The sequence below is a fragment of the Leuciscus leuciscus genome (assembly GCF_965113295.1).
Source record: "Leuciscus leuciscus genome assembly, chromosome: 3".
In the NCBI taxonomy this organism is placed as follows: domain Eukaryota; kingdom Metazoa; phylum Chordata; class Actinopteri; order Cypriniformes; family Leuciscidae; genus Leuciscus; species Leuciscus leuciscus.
This window is the reverse complement of record NC_138727.1, coordinates 22,184,944-22,212,154: the sequence shown is the minus strand read 5'-3', so window position 1 is coordinate 22,212,154 and position 27,211 is coordinate 22,184,944.

The window sequence follows — 27,211 nt, the reverse complement described above, 5'->3', positions numbered from 1 at the left end:
CAGAATACCCTAGCAACCACCCAGAACACCCTAGAAACCGCCTAGCAACCACCCAAAAGACCCTAGCAACCACCCAAAAGACCCTAGCAACCACCCAGAATACCCTAGCAACCACCTATCAACCACCCAAAAGACCCTAGCAACCACCCAAAAGACCCTAGCAACCACCCAAAATACCCTAGCAACCACCCAAAATACCCTAGCAACCGCCTAGCAACCACCCAAAAGACCCTAGCAACCACCCTAAATATCCTAGCAACCGCATAGCAACCACCCAGAATACCCTAGCAACCACCCAAAACACCCTAGCAACCACCCAGAACACCCTAGCAACCGCCTAGCAACCACCCAGAATAACATAGCAACCACCCAAAATACCCTAGCAACTGCCTAGCAACCACCCAAAAGACCCTAGCAACCACCCAAAATAGCCTAGCAACCACCCAAAATACCCTAGCAACCACCCAGAATACCCTAGCAACCACCCAAAATACCCTAGCAACCGCCTAGCAACCACCCAAAAGACCCTAGCAACCACCCAAAACACCCTAGCAACCACCTAGCAACCACCCAAAAGACCCTAGCAACCACCCAAAATATCCTAGCAACTGCCTAGCAACCACCCAGAATACCCTAGCAACCACCCAAAACACCCTAGCAACCACCCAGAACACCATAGCAACCACCTAGCAACCACCCAAAAGACACTAGCAACCACCTAGCAACCACCCAAAAGACCCTAGCAACCACCCAGGACACCCTAGCAACCACCTAGCAACCACCCAGAACACCCTAGCAACCTCCCAAAATACCCTAGCAACACCATAGCAACATCCTAGCAACCGCCTAGCAAAAAATGTTCTGCTCCAAACTTTCTCAAGCCAACTTAAAGTTTGTCTCGACGAACTTTCGCATCTAGTTATGTTGGCTTGAGAAAGCCAATATATTGAAATCCTATTTAAACTTATTATTATTATTATTCTTCTGTACAAAACTATTGACTCAAACTCGCCCTAGAGCTTTAACTCTACATACTCCAAACTCGGCTCAGACACTCAAACTGATCTGAAGTTTTATGCTATATCTTTTCAGACTGATCGGACTTACGGTTTTCCTACAAATGACGATCAAAACTCGGAAAAACTCCCATTGACTTAACATTGGGCATTCTAAAAAAATTCAAACTCACCAACCGACAAAAATTCAAATCTAAATCCCTTGAAAACTAAATCAAACTGCCATTCTATATATATTAGCCAATGAAACTCATTTAAACTAATAAACTCTAATTTCATACACTTATAAACTAATTAACTTAAATTGAATAACTAATTAACTAATAAACTCATGAATTCATAGACTTATGAACTCTTAAACTCATAAATTAATAAACTCTGAACTCTAAACTCATTTAAACTTATAAACTCTAAACTCAAAAAACTTGTACACTTATAAACTCATCAATTTATACACTTATAAACTCTAAACTCATAAACTCTGAGTGTGTGTGTGTGTGTGTGTGTATCTATCTATCTACCACTCTGAATACCATAGCAACCACCCAGAACACCCTAGCAACCACCTAGCAACCACCCAAAAGACCCTAGCAACCACCCAGAACACCCTAGCAACCGCCTAGCAACCACCCAAAAGACCCTAGCAACCACCCAAAAGACCCTAGCAACCACCCAGAATACCCTAGCAACCACCCAAAAGACCCTAGCAACCGCCTAGCAACCACCCAGAATACCCTAGCAACCACCCAAAACACCCTAGCAACCACCCAGAACACCCTAGCAACCGCCTAGCAACCACCCAGAATACCCTAGCAACCACCCAAAACACCCTAGCAACCACCCAGAACACCATAGCAACCGCCTAGCAACCACCCAAAAGACCCTAGCAACCGCCTAGCAACCACCCAGAATACCCTAGCAACCACCCAAAACACCCTAGCAACCACCCAAAACACCCTAGCAACCGCCTAGCAACCACCCAAAAGACCCTAGCAACCACCCAGAACACCCTAGCAAACGCCTAGCAACCACCCAAAAGACCCTAGCAACCACCCAAAAGACCCTAGCAACCACCCAAAAGACCCTAGCAACCACCCAGAATACCCTAGCAACCACCAAAAACACCCTAGCAACCACCCAGAACACCCTAGCAACCGCCTAGCAACCACCCAAAAGACCCTAGCAACCACCTAGCAACCACCCAAAAGACCCTAGCAACCACCCATAACACCCTAGCAACTGCCTAGCAACCACCCAGAACACCCTAGCAACCACCCAAAAGACCCTAGTAACCACCTAGCAACCACCCAGAAGACCCTAGCAATCACCCAAAAGACCCTAGTAACCACCCAGGACACCCTAGCAACCACCTAGCAACCACCCAGAACACCCTAGCAACCTCCCAAAATACCCTAGCAACACCATAGCAACATCCTAGCAACCGCCTAGCAAAAAACTTTCTGCTCCAAACTTTCTCAAGCCAACATAAAGTTTGTCTCGACGAACTTTCGCATCTAGTTATGTTGGCTTGAGAAAGCCAACATATTGAAATCCTATTTAAACTTATTATTATTATTATTATTCTTCTGTAAATAACTGTTGACTCAAACTCGCCCTAGAGCTTTAACTCTACATACTCCAAACTCGGCTCAGACACTCAAACTGATCTGAAGTTTTATGCTATATCTTTTCAGACTGATCGGACTTACGGTTTTCCTACAAATGACGATCAAAACTCGGAAAAAGTCCCATTGACTTAACATTGGGCATTCTAAAAAAATTCAAACTCACCAACCGACAAAAATTTAAATCTAAATCCCTTGAAAACTAATTCAAACTGCCATTCTATATATATTAGCCAATGAAACTCATTTAAACTAATAAACTCTAATCTCATACACTTATAAACTAATTAACTTAAATTTAATAACTAATTAACTAATAAACTCATGAATTCATAGACTTATGAACTCTTAAACTCATAAATTAATAAACTCTGAACTCTAAACTCATTTAAACTTATAAACTCTAAACTCAAAAACTTGTACACTTATAAACTCATCAATTTATACACTTATAAACTCTAAACTCATAAACTCTGAGTGTGTGTGTGTGTGTGTGTGTGTGTGTGTGTGTGTATCTATCTACCGCTCTGAATACCATAGCAACCACCCAGAACACCCTAGCAACCACCCAGAACACCCTAGCAACCACCCAAAAGACCCTAGCAACCACCCAAAATATCCTAGCAACCACCCAAAAGACCCTAGCAACCACCCAAAACACCCTAGCAACCGCCTAGCAACCACCCAAAAGACCCTAGCAACCACCCAAAACACCCTAGCAACCACCCAAAATACCCTAGCAACACCATAGCAACCACACAAAACATCCTAGTAACCACCCATAACACCCTAGCAACCGCCTAGCAACCACCCAGAACACCCTAGCAACCACCCAAAACACCCTAGCAACCACCCAAAATATCTTAGCAACTGCCTAGCAACCACCCAAAAGACCCTAGCAACCACCCAAAACACCCTAGCAACCACCCAAAATACCCTAGCAACACCATAGCAACCACACAAAACATCCTAGTAACCACCCATAACACCCTAGCAACCGCCTAGCAACCACCCAAAAGACCCTAGCAACCACCCAAAAGACCCTAGCAACCACCCAAAAGACCCTAGCAACCGCCTAGCAACCACCCAGAATACCCTAGCAACCACCCAAAACACCCTAGCAACCACCCAAAAGACCCTAGCAACCACCCAAAAGACCCTAGCAACCGCCTAGCAACCACCCAGAATACCCTAGCAACCACCCAAAACACCCTAGCAACCACCCAGAACACCCTAGCAACCGCCTAGCAACCACCCTAAAGACCCTAGCAACCACCCAGGACACCCTAGCAACCACCTAAAACACCCCAGAAACCACCCAAAACACCCTAGCAACCGCCTAGCAACCACCCAAAAGACCCTAGCAACCACCCAAAATACCCTAGCAACCACCCAAAATACCCTAGCAACCACCCAAAATACCCTAGCAACCGCCTAGCAACCACCCTAAAGACCCTAGCAACCACCCAGAACACCCTAGCAACCACCCAAAAGACCCTAGCAACCGCCTAGCAACCGCCCAAAAGACCCTAGCAACCACCCAAAACACCCTAGCAACCACCCAGAACACCCTAGCAACCTCCCAAAATACCCTAGCAACATCCTAGCAACCGCCTAGAAAAAAACGTTCTGGTCCAAACTTTCTCAAGCCAACATAAAGTTTGTCTCGACGAACTTTCGCATCTAGTTATTATTATTATTCTTCTGTGAAAAACTGTTGACTCAAACTCGCCCTAGAGCTTTAACTCTACATACTCCAAACTCGGCTCAGACACTCAAACTGATCTGAAGCTATATGCTATATCTTTTCAGACTGATCGGACTTACGGTTTTCCTACAAATGACGATCAAAACTCGGAAAAACTCCCATTGACTTAACATTGGGCATTCTAAAAAAATTCAAACTCACCAACCGACAAAAATTCAAATCTAAATCCCTTGAAAACTAAATCAAACTGCCATTCTATATATATTAGCCAATGAAACTCATTTAAACTAATAAACTCTAATTTCATACACTTATAAACTAATTAACTTAAATTGAATAACTAATTAACTAATAAACTCATGAATTCATAGACTTATGAACTCTTAAACTCATAAATTAATAAACTCTGAACTCTAAACTCATTTAAACTTATAAACTCTAAACTCAAAAACTTGTACACTTATAAACTCATCAATTTATACACTTATAAACTCTAAACTCATAAACTCTGAGTGTGTGTGTGTGTGTGTGTGTGTGTGTATCTATCTATCTACCGCTCTGAATACCATAGCAACCACCCAGAACACCCTAGCAACCGCCTAGCAACCACCCAGAAAACCCTAGCAACCACCCAAAACACCCTAGCAACCACCCAAAATATCCTAGCAACCGCCTAGCAACCACCCAAAAGACCCTAGCAACCACCTAGCAACCACCCAAAAGACCCTAGCAACCACCCAGAACACCCTAGCAACCTCCCAAAATACCCTAGCAACACCATAGCAACCACCCATAACATCCTAGCAACCGCCTAGCAAAAAACTTTCTGGTCCAAACTTTCTCAAGCCAACTTAAAGTTTGTCTCGATGAACTTTCGCATCTAGTTATTATTATTATTCTTACTAAAACTGTTGACTCAAACTCGCCCTAGAGCTTTAACTCTACATACTTCAAACTCGGCTCAGACACTCAAACTGATCTGAAGCTATATGATATATCTTTTCAGACTGATCGGACTTACGGTTTTCCTACAAATGACGATCAAAACTCGGAAAAACTCCCATTGACTTAACATTGGGCATTCTAAAAAAATTCAAACTCACCAACCGACAAAAATTTAAATCTAAATCCCTTGAAAACTAATTCAAACTGCCATTCTATATATATTAGCCAATGAAACTCATTTAAACTAATAAACTCTAATCTCATACACTTATAAACTAATTAACTTAAATGTAATAACTAATTAACTAATAAACTCATGAATTCATAGACTTATGAACTCTTAAACTCATAAATTAATAAACTCTGAACTCTAAACTCATTTAAACTTATAAACTCTAAACTCAAAAACTTGTACACTTATAAACTCATCAATTTATACACTTATAAACTCTAAACTCATAAACTCTGAGTGTGTGTGTGTCTGAGTGTCTGAGTGAGTGTGTGAGCGAGGTAGTCTGTTTGAGTGTGTGTGTGTGTGTGTGTGTGTGTGTATCTACCTATCTAACTTATTTATCTATCTCTCTGTCATAAACGTCAAACTACTTTAAACTTTAAACCAATTTAAACTTCTTAAGTTTAAAGCTCCCAGCTCCCAAGCAACTCCATAGCAACCAAACTTGAGTATCCTAGCAACCGTTTTGCAAGACCTATATCTCTGTATCAGAACATCGTATAGAGATGAGGTTTGGCTCTTTTGACTCATGCTAGCAAACAGCACTTTCAACATGCTACACATGCTAGCAGTGAATAGCTACATGCTAATAGCGATTAGTTAAGTAAGAACTCTATAAAAACTCCATAGTAACCATCTGTGACAACTACCAACCACCTAGTAACACCATATCAACCGCTCTGAATACCATAGCAACCACCCAGAACACCCTAGCAACCACCCAGAACACCCTAGCAACCACCCAAAAGACCCTAGCAACCACCCAAAATATCCTAGCAACCACCTAGCAACCACCCAGAATACCCTAGCAACCACCCAAAACACCCTAGCAACCACCCAGAACACCCTAGCAACCGCCTAGCAACCACCCAAAAGACCCTACCAACCACCCAGAATACCATAGCAACCACCCAAAATACCCTAGCAACCGCCTAGCAACCACCCAAAAGACCCTAGCAACCACGCAAAATAGACTAGCAACCACCAAAAACACCCTAGCAACCACCTAGAAACAACCCAAAAGACCCTAGCAACCACCCAAAAGACCCTAGCAACCACCCAAAATATCCTAGCAACCGCCTAGCAACCACCCAGAATAACCTAGCAACCACCCAAAACACCCTAGCAACCACCCAGAACACCCTAGCAACCGCCTAGCAACCACCCAAAAGACCCTAGCAACCACCCAAAACACCCTAGCAACCGCCTAGCAACCACCCAAAATACCCTAGCAACCACCCAAAAGACCCTAGCAACCACCCAAAATATCCTAGCAACCGCCTAGCAACCACCCAAAAGACCCTAGCAACCACCCAGAACACCCTAGCAACCACCCAAAACACCCTAGCAACCGCCTAGCAACCACCCAAAAGACCCTAGCAACAACCCAAAATACCCTAGCAACACCATAGCAAAAACACAAAACATCCTAGTAACCACCCATAACACCCTAGCAACCGCCTAGCAACCACCCAGAACACCCTAGAAACCACCCAAAATAGCCTAGCAACTGCCTAGCAACCACCCAGAATACCCTAGCAACCACCCAAAACCCCCTAGCAACCACCCAGAACACCTTAGCAACCACCCAAAATACCCTAGCAACCGCCTAGCAACCACCCAAAAGACCCTAGCAACCACCCTAAATATCCTAGCAACCGCATAGCAACCACCCAGAATACCATAGCAACCACCCAAAACACCCTAGCAACCAACCAGAATACCCTAGCAACCACCCAGAACACCCTAGCAACCACCCAAAAGACCCTAGCAACCACCCAAAAGACCCTAGCAACCACCCAAAATATCCTAGCAACCGCCTAGCAACCACCCAGAATACCCTAGCAACCACCCAAAACACCCTAGCAACCACCCAGAACACCCTAGCAACCGCCTTGCAACCACACAAAAGACCCTAGCAACTTCCTAGCAACCACCCAAAAGACCCTAGCAACCACCCAGAAAACCCTAGCAACCTCCCAAAATACCCTAGCAACACCATAGCAACATCCTAGCATCCGCCTAGCAAAAAACGTTCTGCTCCAAACTTTCTCAAGCCAACTTAAAGTTTGTCTCGACGAACTTTCGCATCTAGTTATTATTAATATTATTATTATTCTTCTGTGAAAAACCGTTGACTCAAACTCCTCCTAGAGCTTTAACTCTACATACTCCAAACTCAGCTCAGACACTCAAACTGATCTGAAGTTAGTTGCTTTATCTTTTCAGACTGCTCGGACTTACGGTTTTCCTACAAATGACGATCAAAACTCGGAAAAACTCCCATTGACTTAACATTGGGCATTCTAAAAAAATTCAAACTCACCAACCGACAAAAATTCAAATCTAAATCCCTTGAAGACTAAACCACACTGCCATTCTATATATATTAGCCAATGAAACTCATTTAAACTAATAAACTCTAATCTCATACACTTATAAACTAATTAACTTAAATTTAATAACTAATTAACCCTCTGAGGTCTGAGGGGTTTTTGGGGTCCTTGAGATGTTCTGACATGCCCTGACATTTGTGCTTTTTTCAGTTGCTTATAAACATATTAATGGCAAAGGTATAATTACACTCTATTTAGCACAAACAGGGCTACCATAATATGTGAGCAACATGCATGTACATGTTTGTATTTTTGAGAGAATAATGTTTATGCATGGTTATTGAAAAAACTAAAAACTAAAGTTTCTGAAATAAGGCCACAAAACACATACTAAATACGTGTCAATAAGACTTTTGACTAATTGATGTCTTTGCCTAGAGTTTTTTTCTTCAAAATGATGTGAAAATCATCCTGCCCTTATCATTCACATAACACAATACATTGATTTAAATCTTGTAAAACACTTTTTGTTTGTAAAGGCAATATGCGCAAGGGGCGTCAACCATTCTATGTTCTGGTTCACACCTTTCTGGTTCACACCTTAGGAGACAATGGGGCCCGCATACTTAATGAGCCATTCATTCAGGTGTGTCACCTATAGCCACAAGAAAGAATGCAAGAGCAATATATATACAGTATATATATATATATATATATATATATATATATATATATATATATATATATATATATATATATATATATATATATATATTCTACCAAATTGGTTCACAGTTGGAAGCATGTCAATTTTATTATTTTTTTCCACAAATTTTGCTTGCAAATTGTATAATATCCAAGGAAAACATGTCTATTAATTGTGCAGTTAATTCTCATACTGTATTTTCAGTTTTGGAATATGTATCCTCTCCCCAAATTTGTCAATAATAAAACACAATAAAAATTATTTAAAGAAAATGCTTATATTTACCTTTTAAAATTTGTTTACATCTACCTTGTAAATATATATTTTTTTATTAAAAAGGTTACAATTACAACAACAATTGAAGTGTAATCTTTCTTTGTAAAAACTAAAGTATACATTTTATCATACATATTTCAAACTTCGAATATAGCCTACATTGACAAAACATACTATATTTAACATATTAGCAAAAATTGGCAAACAAAAGCTTATTTGAGGTGGCAGATATTTTACAGTAAAAATGTGTAATCTATCCAAAACTAATCAACAAAATGTTGTCTTTCATATGTCTGTAACATAGGTCTTTCGTTTTTATTATAAGGAATATAAATGTTAATTTGCAGTTTAATACGTTGTTTATACAAATACATTTTATTTCAACATATTTCAATCGATTTTACTCAGTATAGCAAAATAGTTTGCTAAAAGCAGATCATTTATTCACACACAGAAACGCAATTCAAATTTAAACCGTCTTTTTGCGAGTTGTGGTAAACAGCGCATCTCTGCCGTTCATTCATTCACACAGAAACGCGATTTACTTGAGAATGAAAAAAAAAACGTACTACATTATTCCATCCGTTGCTCCTCGAAATACCAGCACTTCTGAGGTAAGTTTTCCATTATTATTATTCCTCACAGCGCTGCGAGACAGTGTAGACAAGTACACTTATCTGAATAAACTTGATGTGTTTTCTCGAGCTGATATGTGGGCGTTCACAGTTTGTATGGGATCGTCTCAGTCATTTGCGTTTGAATAGCGTGCGCTCTCCGTGGGCGGGGCCGATTATAACGTAATGAGATGAGCTCGACTGGAATCGCTCTCTTTTAATACAGATTTCACAAGATGAGAATATTTGTTTTTTATATAAATTACTTCATTTAAAAGAAGAGAATTCAAGCTTCATGCCTGTGTGTCTGTATGCCTGTTTGACTGAGTATTCGCTCAGTTATTGTTCATTTTCGGACGCGTTTCAGAATGGACTTCACTGGCAGAGAGAAGGCAGAACTCGCTTCGTGTTTATTTTTCTTTATTTGGCAAAAAGCACAACACTTTGTTTTTATTGTGAGTATACACAAAAATAATACACATTTAACAGAATCGATTGATGTATGAAACTCCTATGGAAAATCAAAGTCAACAGAGTATTTATGAGTTTCTTTTACATTGATAAAAAAAAAGCGAGCTGGTATCGCCGGCGATACCGTAGACCTCAGGGGGTTAACTAATAAACTCATGAATTCATAGACTTATGAACTCTTAAACTCAAAAATTAATAAACTCTGAAGTCTTAAACTCATTTAAACTTATAAACTCTAAACTCAAAAGCTCGTACACTTATAAACTCATCAATTTATACACTTAAAAACTCTAAATTCATAAACTCTGAGTGTGTGTGTGTGTGTGTGTGTCTGAGTGAGTGTGTGTGTGTTTGTGTGTGTGTCTCTGAGTGAGTGAGTGTGTGTGTGTGTGTGTGTGTGTGTGTCTGAGTGAGTGTGTGTGTGAGCGAGGTAATCTGAGTGAGTGTGTGTGTGTGTGTGTGTGTATCTAACTTATTTATCTATCTATCATAAACTTCAAACTACTTTAACCCTCTGAGGTCGGAAAACGCGCCCCCGCGTTTTGCTGGATTTTCTTCACATTGTAGTACAATAAACTTAAATTACTCCGTCATTTATGGTTATACAGAAAAAAGAAATATAAAAAAAGAATCTGTGATATTTCTACTTTTGTATGTGTCCACTTACAATCAAATCAAAACATTGTGCTTTTGTAAAATAAAGAAAATAAACAGGGTGTGCGTTCTGCCTCTCCGTCGCGGTGAACTTTTTTTTCTTGAGCACGTCTATAAACTGAAACAAAACTCAGCGAATCCTTCTCACACATTTATGAGCCATACACCTTTATACACATTTAAGTGTGTACTTTTAAATGATCGGATTCAAACTGAAAATAAATATTCTCTGTTTAAGTAATTTGTATAAAACCAACAGGATGTCCAGTATCTCAAACGCTTGCTAATTACTTTTAATTCGGCCACGCCCACTCGCGCAAAAGAGATTCACATGCAAATCTCCACATGGAACGCGAACGCCCTCGTTACCTCAAACACAAAACACCAAAACACTTCACAAGTCTCTGCTTTTCGTCGAGTTTGGAAGACACGCTGTGAGCTTACATTGGATTTACATCAGAAGAAGAAGAACGCGATTTGAAGACAAGAAAGATGTAAGGTAAGAAATTCTTACTTATTAGTTTATGGTATTGTTGCATAAACTTCACATTGCAGTTGAACTGTTGCTAGATATATGGTGAATATTATACTATTTAGACCCGTGTTTACTGTTAAATACTGTTTGTGGATATCTGCTCAAGCATAGATATGTATAACCATAATGTTTAATATTTTGGAGCGCGATGGCGTTTGAATGTATCATATTTTGGAGCGCGCTGTGGGTTTGAATGTATCATATTTTGGAGCGCGATTGCGTTTGAAAGGAAAAATGCACCAAACATTAGGCTTTATGTTTTTACTATTATCTCATTTCATATCATCATAACGAATGGAAACATTTGAAGTAACATAAGATAATCAATATATTTTTCTCTAGCATTGTTACTGAAATCTTTTGGAAGATTTATAGGCTGCTTTGTAAAATAAAATTATTTTATGCAGTACTGCACATAGCTTATGCCTACAAGGCACAACAAATATGGTGTTCTTTATATTATATATTGTTGGAAACATTTGTGTGTGTGTGTGTATTCTGTGAATTTTAAAAAGCAATTTTAACCAGAAAAATCTAAAATGTATTCCCAAAATCGTGCAGGCCTAGTTTCTCTTGATACCAGTATGTTCACTTTTTTCTTTTCTTTCAGGGACCAGATGCAGGGACCAGAGTCCTGCTGACTTCAACATTCACATGAGTCTCTGTACATGAACATGGTAAAGTGAAAATCAAACACCTTGGAAATGGTATGTACAATGTTTTTAGGAATGGCACAAAGGTCTCTGTCTTTGGATCATTGTTTTCAATGTGCTCTTTTGTCATTTGTTGTGTATTTTTGGATTATGTTGTGTTGTAAATAAATCCAAACAATCTAAAAGCCATTCTTTTTTAAATCTCCTCATTCTTTGTGCAAGGTTGCTCTGAATGACAGGGCCTGATCGCTCCTAATAGGGCAGTTAGGGGAGTGTCTTTGTCTTTCTCAGGTGTTAAAACCTTACATATTCATGAGATGATCACGCCTCTTCGAATATGGCTTTGTCACACAAAACACGTCTTAGAAATTTTAAATCAATATATTGTCTTATCTGAATGAGCAGTCAGGGTGATTTTCACATAGTTTTGGAGCAAATATTCTAGGCTACGTCATACAATTTTCAAAAGTCTTGTGAAGAAATAATCAGTATGGGTTTCATGGCCTTATTTCAGTGACAATTTTTTGTATTTTCACAAACCACGCATAAATGTCATTATCTCAAAACTACAAACTTTTACATACACTAGTGCAAAATGCCCGTGCAAAATCAGTTTTTTGTGTGTGTTTTTAGTAATTGTTGGTTTGGTGCCCGTGAAAGAGACTGTGAACGCACTGAATTCAGGGAGCAGGCTAGGTTACTACAAATGATGGCTGTGAATAAACTATAATATTCAGAAGTAAACAGTGTAGCTGACTGAGTGTTTATGAATACCACAACCTTCTAAGTGCTAGTGCAAAATGCCCGTGCAAAATCAGTTTTTGAGTGTGTTTTTAGTAATTGTTGGTTTGGTGTGTTTGAGTGCTCATTGTTACAATTACACACATATTTGTGCATGGTAGAAAGCACACAGTGAACTCCGAGAAAACGCTATGCTTGAGGAAGCTTGTGAATAGGCTACTACAAATGATGCCCGTGAAAGAGACTGTGAACACATTGAATAGGATATGTTCAGTTGGTGAATAGCATAGGCTATCGTTACACAGTAGCGATAACTTTAAGCGCACCAGAATGAAATATAATATTCAGAAGTAAACAGCATAGCTGACTTACAGATTCTGTTAACATCCACAAATGAATAAACGCGTCGATTCAGGGAGCAGTGCAAAGTGCCCGTGCAAAATCAGTTTTTGTGAGCTGATCGCCGTCAAAAAAGTTCAGGAGATATTTCTTAGTGATGGCTGATTTCAACAGTTTCAATATGATAGCATTTTGAAAAAAAAGTGTCATGAATTTATTGCATTTTTTGGGGAAAATAATCCGTTTTTATAATAGATCTTTGAAAATCCAAATCTGGATTTGAATTTTATATGATATTATAACCTAAAGATACTATGTGAAAGTTTTAAACAGAAAATAGTGTTTTTCATCTTGCCACTTTCTTGGTAAAGAAAACACATTTTTACTCAAATTAATCAAAATGGATTTATCACATTCTGGAACCAAACTATAATATTCAGAAGGAACCAAACTATGTTTATTTTTAAACCACAACCTTTTTGGGGCTTCTTTGACCGATACAACCCTCTAACCCCAGTGACGGGTAGGTTTAGGGACGCGGTTGGGGTAGGTCATATATATTTATATATACAGTAATGTAACGTTAAGTCACCGGCGTTGATAAACACGCTGGAAATCAATTATGCGTGTTGATAACACGCCAAAAATGGAAATACGAATTGTCATACATGTGGCGACATGTGTCATACATACGCCATTTCATGAGATCAGTCTGACCTTTAAAAAATGATATATTTAACAATATCTTTAGCATTTCTCATCCAAACAACGTCAAACTTGGCGCTGCACTTACTCGTGACCGTAGCGAGACACCTGTCAAGTTTGAAATCCATCGGACTAACGGTTCGAGAGATATGTGGTTAACAGACATACACACACACAGACAGACAGACGTTTCTGTAATTTATAGATAGATGCTGCTGATATATTATTGTAGCAGAGTTTGTGCTGAATACAGTGTAATTAGACTTTAGCCATGAAAATGTCACTAGTAACAGAAAAAAAAACACAAATGTCAGAGCATGTCAGAACACCTCCAGGCCCAGAAAACAGCTCAGACCTCAGAGGGTTAAACTACTTTAAACTTCAAACCACTTTTAACTTAAGTTTAATGCTTCCAGCTCCCAAGCAACTCCATAGCAACCAAACTTGAGTATCCTAGCAACCGTTTTGCAAGACCTATATCTCTGTATCAGAACATCGTATAGAGATGAGGTTTGGCTCTTTTGACTCATGCTAGCAAACAGCACTTTCAACATGCTACACATGCTAGCAGTGAATAGCTACATGCTACTAGCGATTAGTTAAGTAAGAACTCTATAAAAACTCCATAGTAACCATCTGTGACAACTACCAACCACCTAGTAACACCATATCAACCGCTCTGAATACCATAGCAACCACCCAGAACACCCTAGCAACCACCTAGCAACCACCCAGAAAACCCTAGCAACCACCCAAAAGACTCAAGCAACCACCCAAAATATCCTAGCAACCACCCAGAACACCCTATTAACCACCTAGCAACTACCCAAAACACCCTAGCAACTGCCTAGCAACCACCCAAAAGACCCTATCAACCACCCAAAATACCATAGCAACACCATAGCAACCATACAAAACATCCTAGTAACCACCCATAATACCCTAGCAACCGCCTAGCAACCACCCAGAACACCCTTGCAACCACCCAAAACACCCTAGCAACCACCCAAAATATCCTAGCAAACGCCTAGCAACCACCCAGAATACCCTAGCAACCACCCAGAACACCCTAGCAACCACCTAGCAACCACCCAGAACACTCTAGCAACCACCCAAAAGACCCTAGCAACAGCCAAAATATCCTAGCAACCACCCAGAACACCCTAGCAATCACCTAGCAACCACCCAAAACACCCTAGCAACCGCCTAGCAACCACCCAAAAGACCCTAGCAACCACCCAAAATACCCTAGCAACACCATAGCAACCACACAAAACATCCTAGTAACCACCCATAACACCCTAGCAACCGCCTAGCAACCACCCAGAACACCCTAGCAACCACCCAAAACACCCTAGCAACCACCCAAAATACCCTAACAACACGATAGCAACCACACAAAACATCCTAGTAACCACCCATAACACCCTAGCAACCGCCTAGCAACCACCCAGAACACCCTAGCAACCACCCAAAACACCCTAGCAACCACCCAAAATATCCTAGCAACCGCCTAGCAACCACCCAGAATACCCTAGCAACCACCCAAAACACCCTAGCAACCACCCAGAACACCCTAGCAACCGCCTAGCAACCACCCAAAAGACCCTAGCAACCACCCAGAATACCATAGCAACCACCCAAAATACCCTAGCAACCACCCAAAAGACCCTAGCAACCACCCAAAATAGCCTAGCAACCACCCAAAATACCCTAGCAACCACCCAGAATACCCTAGCAATCGCCTAGCAACCACCCAAAAGACCCTAGCAACCACCCTAAATATCCTAGCAACCGCATAGCAACCACCCAGAATACCCTAGCAACCACCCAGAAAACCCTAGCAAACGCCTAGCAACCACCCAAAAGACCCTAGCAACCACCCAAAATATCCTAGCAACCGCCTAGCAACCACCCAGAATACCCTAACAACCACCCAAAACACCCTAGCAACCACCCAGAACACCCTAGCAACCGCCTAGCAACCACCAAAGAGACCCTAGAAACCACCCAAAAGACCCTAGCAACCACCAAGGACACCCTAGCAACCACCTAGCAACCACCCAGAACACCCTAGCAACCTCCCAAAATACCCTAGCAACACCATAGCAACCACCCATAAAATCCTAGCAAACCGCCTAGCAAAAAACTTTCTGGTCCAAACTTTCTAAAGCCAACTTAAAGTTTGTCTCGACAAACTTTCGCATCTAGTTAAGTTGGCTTGAGAAAGCCAACTTACTGATATTGTACTTAAACTTATTATTATTATTATTCTTACTAAAAATGTATACTCTATCTCCTCCTAGAGCTTTAACTCTACATACTCCAAACTCGGCTCAGACACTCAAACTGATCTGCCTGGGTGTGCTATATCTTTTCAGACTGATCGGACTTACGGTTTTCTTAAAAATGACAATCAAAACTCGGAAAAACTCCCATTGACTTAACATTGGGCATTCTAAAAAAATTCAAACTCACCAACCGACAAAAATTTAAATCTAAATCCCTTGAAGACTAATTCAAACTGCCATTCTATATATATTAGCCAATGAAACTCATTTAAACTAATAAACTCTAATCTCATACACTTATAAACTAATTATTAGTTATGTAATAACTAATTAACTAATAAACTCATGAATTCATAGACTTATGAACTCTTAAACTCATAAATTAATAAACTCTGAACTCTAAACTCATTTAAACTTATAAACTCTAAACTCAAAAACTTGTACACTTATAAACTCATCAATTTATACACTTATAAACTCTAAACTCATCAACTCTGAGTGTGTGTGTGTGTGTGTGTGTGTGTGTGTGTGTGTGTGTGTGTGTGTGTGTGTGTCTGAGTGTCTGAGTGAGTGTGTGAGCGAGGTAGTCTGTTTGAGTGTGTGTGTGTGTGTGTGTGTGTGTGTGTGTGTGTGTGTGTGTGTGTGTGTGTGTGTATCTATCTAACTTATTTATCTATCCATCTCTCTGTCATAAACGTCAAACTACTTTAAACTTTAAACCAATTTAAACTTCTTAAGTTTAAAGCTCCCAGCTCCCAAGCAACTCCATAGCAACCAAACTTGAGTATCCTAGCAACCGTTTTGCAAGACCTATATCTCTGTATCAGAACATCGTATAGAGATGAGGTTTGGCTCTTTTGACTCATGCTAGCAAACAGCACTTTCAACATGCTACACATGCTAGCAGTGAATAGCTACATGCTAATAGCGATTAGTTAAGTAAGAACTCTATAAAAACTCCATAGTAACCATCTGTGACAACTACCAACCACCTAGTAACACCATATCAACCGCTCTGAATACCATAGCAACCACCCAGAACACCCTAGCAACCACCTAGCAACCACCCAGAACACCCTAGCAACCACCCAGAACACCCTAGCAACCACCCAAAATATCCTAGCAACCACCCAGAACACCCTAGCAACCACCTAGCAACCACCCAAAACACCCTAGTAACCGCCTAGCAACCACCCAAAAGACCCTAGCAACAACCCAAAATACCCTAGCAACACCATAGCAACCACACAAAACATCCTAGTAACCACCCATAACACCCTAGCAACCGCCTAGCAACCACCCAGAACACCCTAGCAACCACCCAAAACACCCTAGCAACCACCCAAAATATCCTAGCAACCGCCTAGCAACCACCCAGAATACCCTAGCAACCACCCAGAACACCCTAGCAACCACCCAAAAGACCCTAGCAACCACCCAAAATACCCTAGCAACCACCCAAAATACCCTAGCAACCGCCTAGCAACCACCCAAAAGACCCTAGCAACCACCCAGAATACCATAGCAACCACCCAGAACACCCTAGCAACCACCTAGCAACCACCCAAAACACCCTAGCAACCGCCTAGCAACCACCCAAAAGACCCTAGCAACACCATAGCAACCACACAAAACATCCTAGTAACCACCCATAACACCCTAGCAACCGCCTAGCAACCACCCAAAATACCCTAGCAACACCATAGCAACCACACAAAACATCCTAGTAACCACCCATAACACCCTAGCAACCGCCTAGCAACCACCCAAAATACCCTAGCAACACCATAGCAACCACACAAAACATCCTAGTAACCACCCATAACACCCTAGCAACCGCCTAGCAACCAACCAGAACACCCTAGCAACCACCCAAAATACCTAGGAACACCCTAGCAACACCATAGCAACCACTCAGAACACCCTAGCAACTGCCTAACAACCACCCAGAACACCCTAGCAACCACCCAAAATACCTTAGAACACCCTAGCAACACCATAGCAACCACCCAGAACACCCTAGCAACCACCCATAATACCTTAGAACACCATAGCAACACCATAGCAACCACTCAGAACACCCTAGCAACTGCCTAACAAGCACCCAGAACACCCTAGCAACCACCCAAAATACCTTAGAACACCCTAGCAACACCATAGCAACCAATCAGAACACCCTAGCAACCACCCAAAATACATTAGAACACTATAGTAACCACTCAGAACACCCTAGCAACCACCCATAATACCTTAGGACACCCTAGCAACACCATAGCAACCACTCAGAACACCGTAGCAACTGCCTAACAACCACCCAGAACACCCTAGCAACCACCCAAAATAAATTAGAACACCCTAGCAACACCATTACAACCACCCAAAATACTTAGGGACACCCTAGCAACACCATAGCAACCACTCAGAACACCCTAGCAACTGTCTAACAACCACCCAGAACACCCTAGCAACCACCCAAAATAACTTAGAACACCTTAGCAACACCATAGCAACCACTCAGAACACCCTAGCAGCCACCCAAAATACCTTAGGACACCCTAGCAACACCATAGCAACCACTCAGAACACCCTAGCAACTGCCTAACAACCACCCAGAACACCCTAGCAACCACCCAAAATACCTTAGAACACCCCAGAAACACCATAGCAACCACTCAGAACACCCTAGCAACCGCCCAAAATACCTTAGGACACCCTAGCAACACCATAGCAACACGATAGCAACCACTCAGAACACCCTAGCAACCTTTGTGGTCCAAACTTTCTCAAGCCAACTTAAAGTTTGTCTCGACGAACTTTCGCATCTAGTTAGTGGTGATTTTTAAAGCAACACTATTGTTATTGTCACTCATACTTATTATTAGTGGTGCTTGCTGAAAGCAAGGCATCACTATTGTTATCCTCCATACTTATTATTAGTGGTGCTTGCTGAAAGCAAGGCATCACTATTGTTATTGCTCATACTTATTAGTGGTGCTTGCTGAAAGCAAGGCATCACTATTGTTATTGCTCATACTTATTAGTGGTGCTTGCTGAAAGCAAGGCATCACTATTGTTATTGCTCATACTTATTAGTGGTGCTTGCTGAAAGCAAGGCATCACTATTGTTATTGCTCATACTTATTAAGTTGGCTTGAGAAAGCCAACTTACTGAAATCCTATTTAAACTTATTAAGTTGGCTTGAGAAAGCCAACTTACTGAAATCCTATTTAAACTTATTATTCTTCTTCTTCTTCTTCTTCTGACCCAAAATTTATCAACTCTAACTCCTCCTAGAGCTTTAACTCTACAAACTCCAAACTCGGGTCAGACTTTCAGACTGTTCTGACTTGGTGTGCTATATCTTTTCAGACTGGTTTGACTTACGGTTTTCTTAAAAATTAATATTCAAAATCATAAAAACCCCATTGACTTTCATTGCAGACTGCTCAAATTGAGCCAAGACTATGGTGGCCCATTAGTGCACAAACCAAAAACTCAAATCTAAATTCTCTAAAGCCCTAGACTCAATTAATCTACCAATCTTTATCTATCTATCTATCTATCTATCTATCTATCTATCTATCTATCTATCTATCTATCTATCTATCTATCTATCTATCTTTTTAACTCTATCTATCTATCTATCTATCTATCTATCTATCTATCTATCTATCTATCTATCTTTTAACCAATCTATCTATCTATCTATCTATCTATCTATCTATCTTTTTAACTCTATCTATCTATCTATCTATCTATCTATCTATCTATCTATCTATCTATCTATCTATCTATCTATCTATCTATCTATCTATCTATCTATCTATCTATCTATCTTTTTAACCAATCTATCTATCTATCTATCTATCTATCTATCTATCTATCTATCTATCTTTTTAACTAATCTATCTATCTATCTTTTTAACTAATCTATCTATCTATCTATCTATCTATCTATCTATCTATCTATCTATCTATCTATCTATCTATCTTTTTAACTTATCTATCTATCTATCTATCTATCTTTTTAACTATATCTATCTATCTATCTATCTATCTATCTATCTATCTATCTATCTATCTATCTATCTATCTATCTATCTATCTATCTATCTATCTATCTATCTATCTATCTATCTATCTTTTTAACCAATCTATCTATCTATCTATCTATCTATCTATCTATCTATCTATCTATCTATCTATCTATCTATCTATCTATCTATCTATCTATCTATCTATCTATCTATCTATCTATCTATCTATCTATCTATCTATCTACAACCTTATCTATCTATCTATGCTACAATCAGTAAATCATACTTGAACATGGTAAATCATGGTATACTATAGTAAATCATAGTAAACTATGGTAAATCGTGGTAAATCATGGTAAACTATGGTAAATCATGGTAAACTATGATAAATCATGTTAGAATCAGTAAATCATACTTGAACATGGTAAATCATGGTATACTATAGTAAATCATGGTAAACTATGGTAAATCGTGGTAAATCATGGTAAACTATGCTAAATCATGCTAAACTATGGTAAATCATGCTAGAATCAGTAAATCATACTTGAACATGGTAAATCGTGGTATACTATAGTAAATCATGGTAAACTATGGTAAATCGTGGTAAATCATGGTAAACTATGGTAAATCATGGTAATCTATGATAAATTATGCTAGAATCAGTAAATCATACTTGAACATGGTAAATCATGGTATACTATAGTAAATCATGGTAAACTATGGTAAATCGTGGTAAATCGTGGTAAATCATGGTAAACTATGGTAAATCATGGTAAACTATGATAAATCATGCTAGAATCAGTAAATCATACTTGAACATGGTAAATCATGGTATACTATAGTAAATCATGGTAAACTATGGTAAATCGTGGTAAATGATGGTAAACTATGGTAAATCATGGTAATCTATGATAAATCATGCTAGAATCAGTAAATCATACTTGAACATGGTAAATCATGGTATACTATAGTAAATCATGGTAAACTATGGTAAATCGTGGTAAATCATGGTAAACTATGGTAAATCATGGTAAACTATGCTAAATCATGCTAGAATCAGTAAATCATACTTGAACATGGTAAATCATGGTATACTATAGTAAATCATGGTAAACTATGGTAAATTGTGGTAAATCATGGTATACTATAGTAAATCATGGTAAACTATGGTAAATCATGGTAAACCATGCTAGCAACATGGTAAAAAAATTCTAGCATCATGCTAGCAACATGATAATCATGCTAGCATGGTAAACTATGGTAAATCATGGTAAACTATGGTAAATCGTGGTAAACTATGGTAAATCATGCTAGAATCATACTTGAACATGGTAAATCATGGTATACTATAGTAAATAATGGTAAACTATGGTAAATCATGGTAAATCATGGTAAATCATGGTAAACTATGGTAAATCATGCTAAACTGTGGTAAATCATGCTAGAATCAGTAAATTATACTTGAACATGGCAAATCGTGGTATACTATAGTAAATCATGGTATACTATAGTAAATCGTGGTAAATCATGGTAAACTATGGTAAATCATGCTAGAATCAGTAAATTATACTTGAACATGGCAAATCATGGTATACTATAGTAAATCATGGTATACTATAGTAAATCGTGGTAAATCATGGTAAACTATGGTAAATCATGCTAGAATCAATAAATCATACATAGATCTTTCTATCTATCTATCTATCTATCTATCTATCTTTTGAACGTATCTATCTATCTATCTATCTATCTATCTATCTATCTATCTATCTATCTATCTTTTGAACTTATCTATCTATCTATCTATCTATCTATCTATCTATCTATCTATCTTTTGAACTTATCTATCTATCTATCTATCTATCTATCTATCTATCTATCTGACTTATCTAACTTTTCTTTCTTTTTACCTAATCTTTCTGTCGTTCTTTCTTTCTTTCTACCTAATCTTTCTTTCTTTCTTTCTTTCTTTCTTTCTTTCTTTCTTTCTTTCTTTCTTTCTTTCTTTCTTTCTTTCTAACTTTTCTTTCTTTCTACCTAATCTTTCTTTCGTTCTTTCTTTCTTTATACCTAATCTTTCTTTCGTTCTTTCTTTCTTTATACCTAATCTTTCTTTCTTTCTTTCTTTCTTTCTTTCTTTCTTTCTTTCTTTCTTTCTTTCTTTCTTTCTTTCTTTCTTTCTATTTCTTTCTATGCTAGAATCAGTAAATCATACTTGAACATGGTAAATCATGGTATACTATAGTAAATCATGGTAAACTATGGTAAATCGTGGTAAATCATGGTATACTATAGTAAATCATGGTAAACGATGGTAAATCATGGTAAACCATGCTAGCAACATGGTAAAAAAATTCTAGCATCATGCTAGCAACATGATAATCATGCTAGCATGGTAAACTATGGTAAATCATGGTAAACTATAGTAAATCATGGTAAACTATGGTAAATCGTGGTAAATCATGGTATACTATAGTAAATCATGGTAAACGATGGTAAATCATGGTAAACCATGCTAGCAACATGGTAAAAAAATTCTAGCATCATGCTAGCAACATGATAATCATGCTAGCATGGTAAACTATGGTAAATCATGGTAAACTATGGTAAATCGTGGTAAACTATGGTAAATCATGCTAGAATCATAGTAAATCATACTTGAACATGGTAAATCATGGTATACTATAGTAAATTATGGTAAACTATGGTAAATCATGGTAAATCATGGTAAACTATGGTAAATCATGGTAAACTATGGTAAATCATGCTTGAATCAGTAAATCATCTATCTTTCTTTCTTTCTTTCTTTCATCAATCTTTCTTTTTCTTTCTTTCTCTCTTTCTTTCTTTCTCTCTTTCTTTCTCCTTCTTTCTTACTAATTAATCTTTCTTTCTTTCTTTCTTTCTTTCTTTCTTTCTTTCTTTAAACATTTTCTTTCTTTCTTTCTATCTCTTTAAACCTTTTCTTTCTATCTATCTATCTTTCTTTCTTTCTTTCTTTCTTTAAACATTTTCTTTCTTTCTTTCTATCTCTTTAAACCTTTTCTTTCTATCTATCTATCTATCTATCTATCTATCTATCTATCTATCTATCTATCTATCTATCTATTATCTATCTATCTATCTATCTATCTATCTTTTGAACTTATCTATCTATCTATCTATCTATCTATCTATCTATCTATCTATCTTTTGAACTTATCTATCTATCTATCTATCTATCTATCTTTTGAACTTATCTATCTATCTATTTATCTATCTATCTATCTATCTATCTATCTATCTATCTATCTATCTATCTATCTATCTATCTATCTATCTATCTATCTATCTATCTATCTATCTATCTATCTAACTTTTCTTTCTTTCTACCTAATCTTTCTTTCGTTCTTTCTTTCTTTATACCTAATCTTTCTTTCTTTCTTTCTTTCTTTCTTTCTTTCTTTCTTTCTTTCTTTCTTTCTTTCTTTCTTTCTAGCTAATCTTTCTTTCTTTTTTCTTTCATTCTTTCTTTCTACCTAATCTTTCTTTCTTTCTTACAATCTTTCTTTCTTTCTTTCTTTCTTTCTAGCTAATCTTTCTTTCTTTTTTCTTTCATTCTTTCTTTCTACCTAATCTTTCTTTCTTTCTTACAATCTTTCTTTCTTTCTTTTTTTCTTTCTAGCTAATCTTTCTTTCTTTTTTCTTTCATTCTTTCTTTCTAGCTAATCTTTCTTTCTTTTTTCTTTCATTCTTTCTTTCTACCTAATCTTTCTTTCTTTCTTTCTTTCTTTCTTTCTTTCTTTCTTTCTTTCTTTCTTTCTTTCTTTCTTTCTTTCTTTCTTTCTTTCTTTCTTTCTTTATACCTAATCTTTTTCTTTCTTTCTTTGTACCTTATATTTTTTTCTTTCTTTCTTTCTTTCTTTCTTTCTTTCTTTCTTTCTTTCTTTCTTTCTTTATACCTAATCTTTCTTTCTTTCTTTCTTTCTTTCTTTCTTTCTTTCTTTCTTTCTTTCTTTCTTTCTTTCTTTATACCTAATCTTTCTTTCTTTCTTTATACCTAATCTTTCTTTCTTTCTTTCTTTCTAACTAATCTTTCTTTCTTTCTTTCTTTCTTTCTTTCTTTCTTTCTTTCTTTCTTTCTTTCTTTCTTTCTTTCTTCTACCTAATCTTTCTTTCTTTCTTACAATCTTTCTTTCTTTCTTTTTTTCTTTCTAGCTAATCTTTCTTTCTTTTTTCTTTCATTCTTTCTTTCTAGCTAATCTTTCTTTCTTTTTTCTTTCATTCTTTCTTTCTACCTAATCTTTCTTTCTTTCTTTCTTTCTTTCTTTCTTTCTTTCTTTCTTTCTTTCTTTCTTTCTTTCTTTATACCTAATCTTTTTCTTTCTTTCTTTGTACCTTATATTTTTTTCTTTCTTTCTTTCTTTCTTTCTTTCTTTCTTTCTTTCTTTATACCTAATCTTTCTTTCTTTCTTTCTTTCTTTCTTTCTTTCTTTCTTTCTTTCTTTCTTTCTTTCTTTCTTTCTTTCTTTATACCTAATCTTTCTTTCTTTCTTTATACCTAATCTTTCTTTCTTTCTTTCTTTCTAACTAATCTTTCTTTCTTTCTTTCTTTCTTTCTTTCTTTCTTTCTTTCTTTCTTTCTTTCTTTCTTTCTTTCTTTCTAACTTTTCTTTCTTTCTACCTAATCTTTCTTTCGTTCTTTCTTTCTTTATACCTAATCTTTCTTTCTTTCTTTCTAACTAATCTTTTCTTTTTTCTTTCTTTCTACCTAATCTTTCTTTCGTTCTTTCTTTCTTTATACCTAATCTTTCTTTCTTTCTTTCTAACTAATCTTTCTTTCTTTTTTCTTTCTTTCTAACTAATCTTTCTTTCTTTCTTTCTTTCTTTCTTTCTTACTAATCTATCTTTCTTTCTAACTAATCTTTCTTTCTTCTTTCTTTCTTTCTTTCTTTCTTTTTTTCTAGCTAATCTTTCTTTCTTTTTTCTTTCATTCTTTCTTTCTAGCTAATCTTTCTTTCTTTTTTCTTTCATTCTTTCTTTCTACCTAATCTTTCTTTCTTTCTTTCTTTCTTTCTTTATACCTAATCTTTTTCTTTCTTTCTTTATACCTTATATTTTTTTCTTTCTTTCTTTCTTTCTTTCTTTCTTTCTTTCTTTCTTTATACCTAATCTTTCTTTCTTTCTTTCTTTCTTTCTTTCTTTCTTTCTTTCTTTCTTTCTTTCTTTCTTTCTTTCTTTCTTTATACCTAATCTTTCTTTCTTTCTTTATACCTAATCTTTCTTTCTTTCTTTCTTTCTAACTAATCTTTCTTCTTTCTTTCTTTCTTTCTTTCTTTCTTTCTTTCTTTCTTTCTTTCTTTCTTTCTTTCTTTCTTTCTTTCTTTCTTTCTAACTTTTCTTTCTTTCTACCTAATCTTTCTTTCGTTCTTTCTTTCTTTATACCTAATCTTTCTTTCTTTCTTTCTAACTAATCTTTTCTTTTTTCTTTCTTTCTACCTAATCTTTCTTTCGTTCTTTCTTTCTTTATACCTAATCTTTCTTTCTTTCTTTCTAACTAATCTTTCTTTCTTTTTTCTTTCTTTCTAACTAATCTTTCTTTCTTTCTTTCTTTCTTTCTTTCTTTCTTTCTTTCTTACTAATCTATCTTTCTTTCTAACTAATCTTTCTTTCTTCTTTCTTTCTTTCTTTCTTTCTTTCTTTCTTTCTTTCTTTCTTTCTTTCTTTCTTTCTTTCTTTCTTTATACCTAATCTTTCTTTCTTTCTTTATACCTAATCTTTCTTTCTTTCTTTATACCTAATCTTTCTTTCTTTCTTTCTTTCTTTCTTTCTTTCTTTCTTTCTTTCTTTATACCTAATCTTTCTTTCTTTCTTTCTTTCTTTCTTTCTTTCTTTCTTTCTTTCTTTCTTTCTAACTAATCTTTCTTTCTTTCTTTCTTTCTTTCTTTCTTTCTTTATACCTAATCTTTCTTTCTTTCTTTATACCTAATCTTTCTTTCTTTCTTTCTTTCTTTCTTTCTTTCTTTCTTTCTTTCTTTCTTTCTTTCTTTCTTTATACCTAATCTTTCTTTCTTTCTTTCTTTCTTTCTTTCTTTCTTTCTTTCTTTCTTTCTTTCTTTCTTTCTTTATACCTAATCTTTCTTTCTTTCTTTCTTTCTTTCTTTCTAACTAATCTTTCTTCTTTCTTTCTTTCTTTCTTTCTTTCTTTCTTTCTTTCTTTCTTTCTTTCTTTCTTTCTTTCTTTCTTTCTAACTTTTCTTTCTTTCTACCTAATCTTTCTTTCGTTCTTTCTTTCTTTATACCTAATCTTACTTTCTTTCTTTCTTTCTAACTAATCTCTTCTTTTTTCTTTCTTTCTACATAATCTTTCTTTTTTCTTTCTCTCTACCTAATCTTTCTTTTTTCTTTCTCTTTCTTTCTTTCTTTCTTTCTTTCTTTCTTTCTTTCTTTCTTTCTTTCTTTCTTTCTAACTAATCTTTCTTTCTTTCTAACTAATCCTTCTTTCTTTCTTTCTAACTAATCTTTCTTTCTTTCTTTCTTTCTAACTAATCTTTCTTTCTAACTAATACTTTCTAACGAATCAATTTAACTAATCTATCTATCTTTTTAACTAACTTATCTATCTTTCTTTCTTACTAATCTATCTATCTTTCTAACTAACTTATCTATCTTTGTTTCTTACTAATCTATCTATCTTTCTAACTAATTTATCTATCTTTATTTATTTCTTACTAATCTATCTATCTTTCTAACTAACTAAATAATCTTTCTTTCTTTCTTTCTTTCTTTCTTTCTTTCTTTCTTTCTTTCTTTCTTTCTTTCTAACTAACTTATCGATCTTTCTTCCTTTCTAACTAATATATCTATCTTTCTAACTAACTTATCTATCTTTCTTTCTTTCTAACTAATCTATCTATCTTTCTAACTAACTAATCTATCTTTCTTTATTTCTAACTAATCTATCTTTCTTTATTTCTAACTAATCTATCTATCTTTCTAACTAATCTATCTCTCTTTCTTTGTAACTAATCAATCTTTCTCTCTTTCTTTCTTTCTTTCTTGCTTTCTTTCTTTCTTTCTTGCTTTCTTTCTGTCTTTCTGTCTTTCTTTCTTTCTTTCTTTCTTTCTTTCTTTCTTTCTTTCATTCTTTCTTTCTAACTAATCTTCTTTCTTTCTCTCTTTCTTTCTTTCTAACTAATCTTCTTTCTTTCTTTCTTTCTAACTAATCTTTTCTTTCTTTCTTTCTTTCTTTCTTTCTTTCTTTCTTTCTTTCTAACTAATTAATCTTTCTTTCTTTCTTTCTTTCTTTCTTTCTTTCTTTCTCTTTCCTTCTTTCTTTCTAACTAA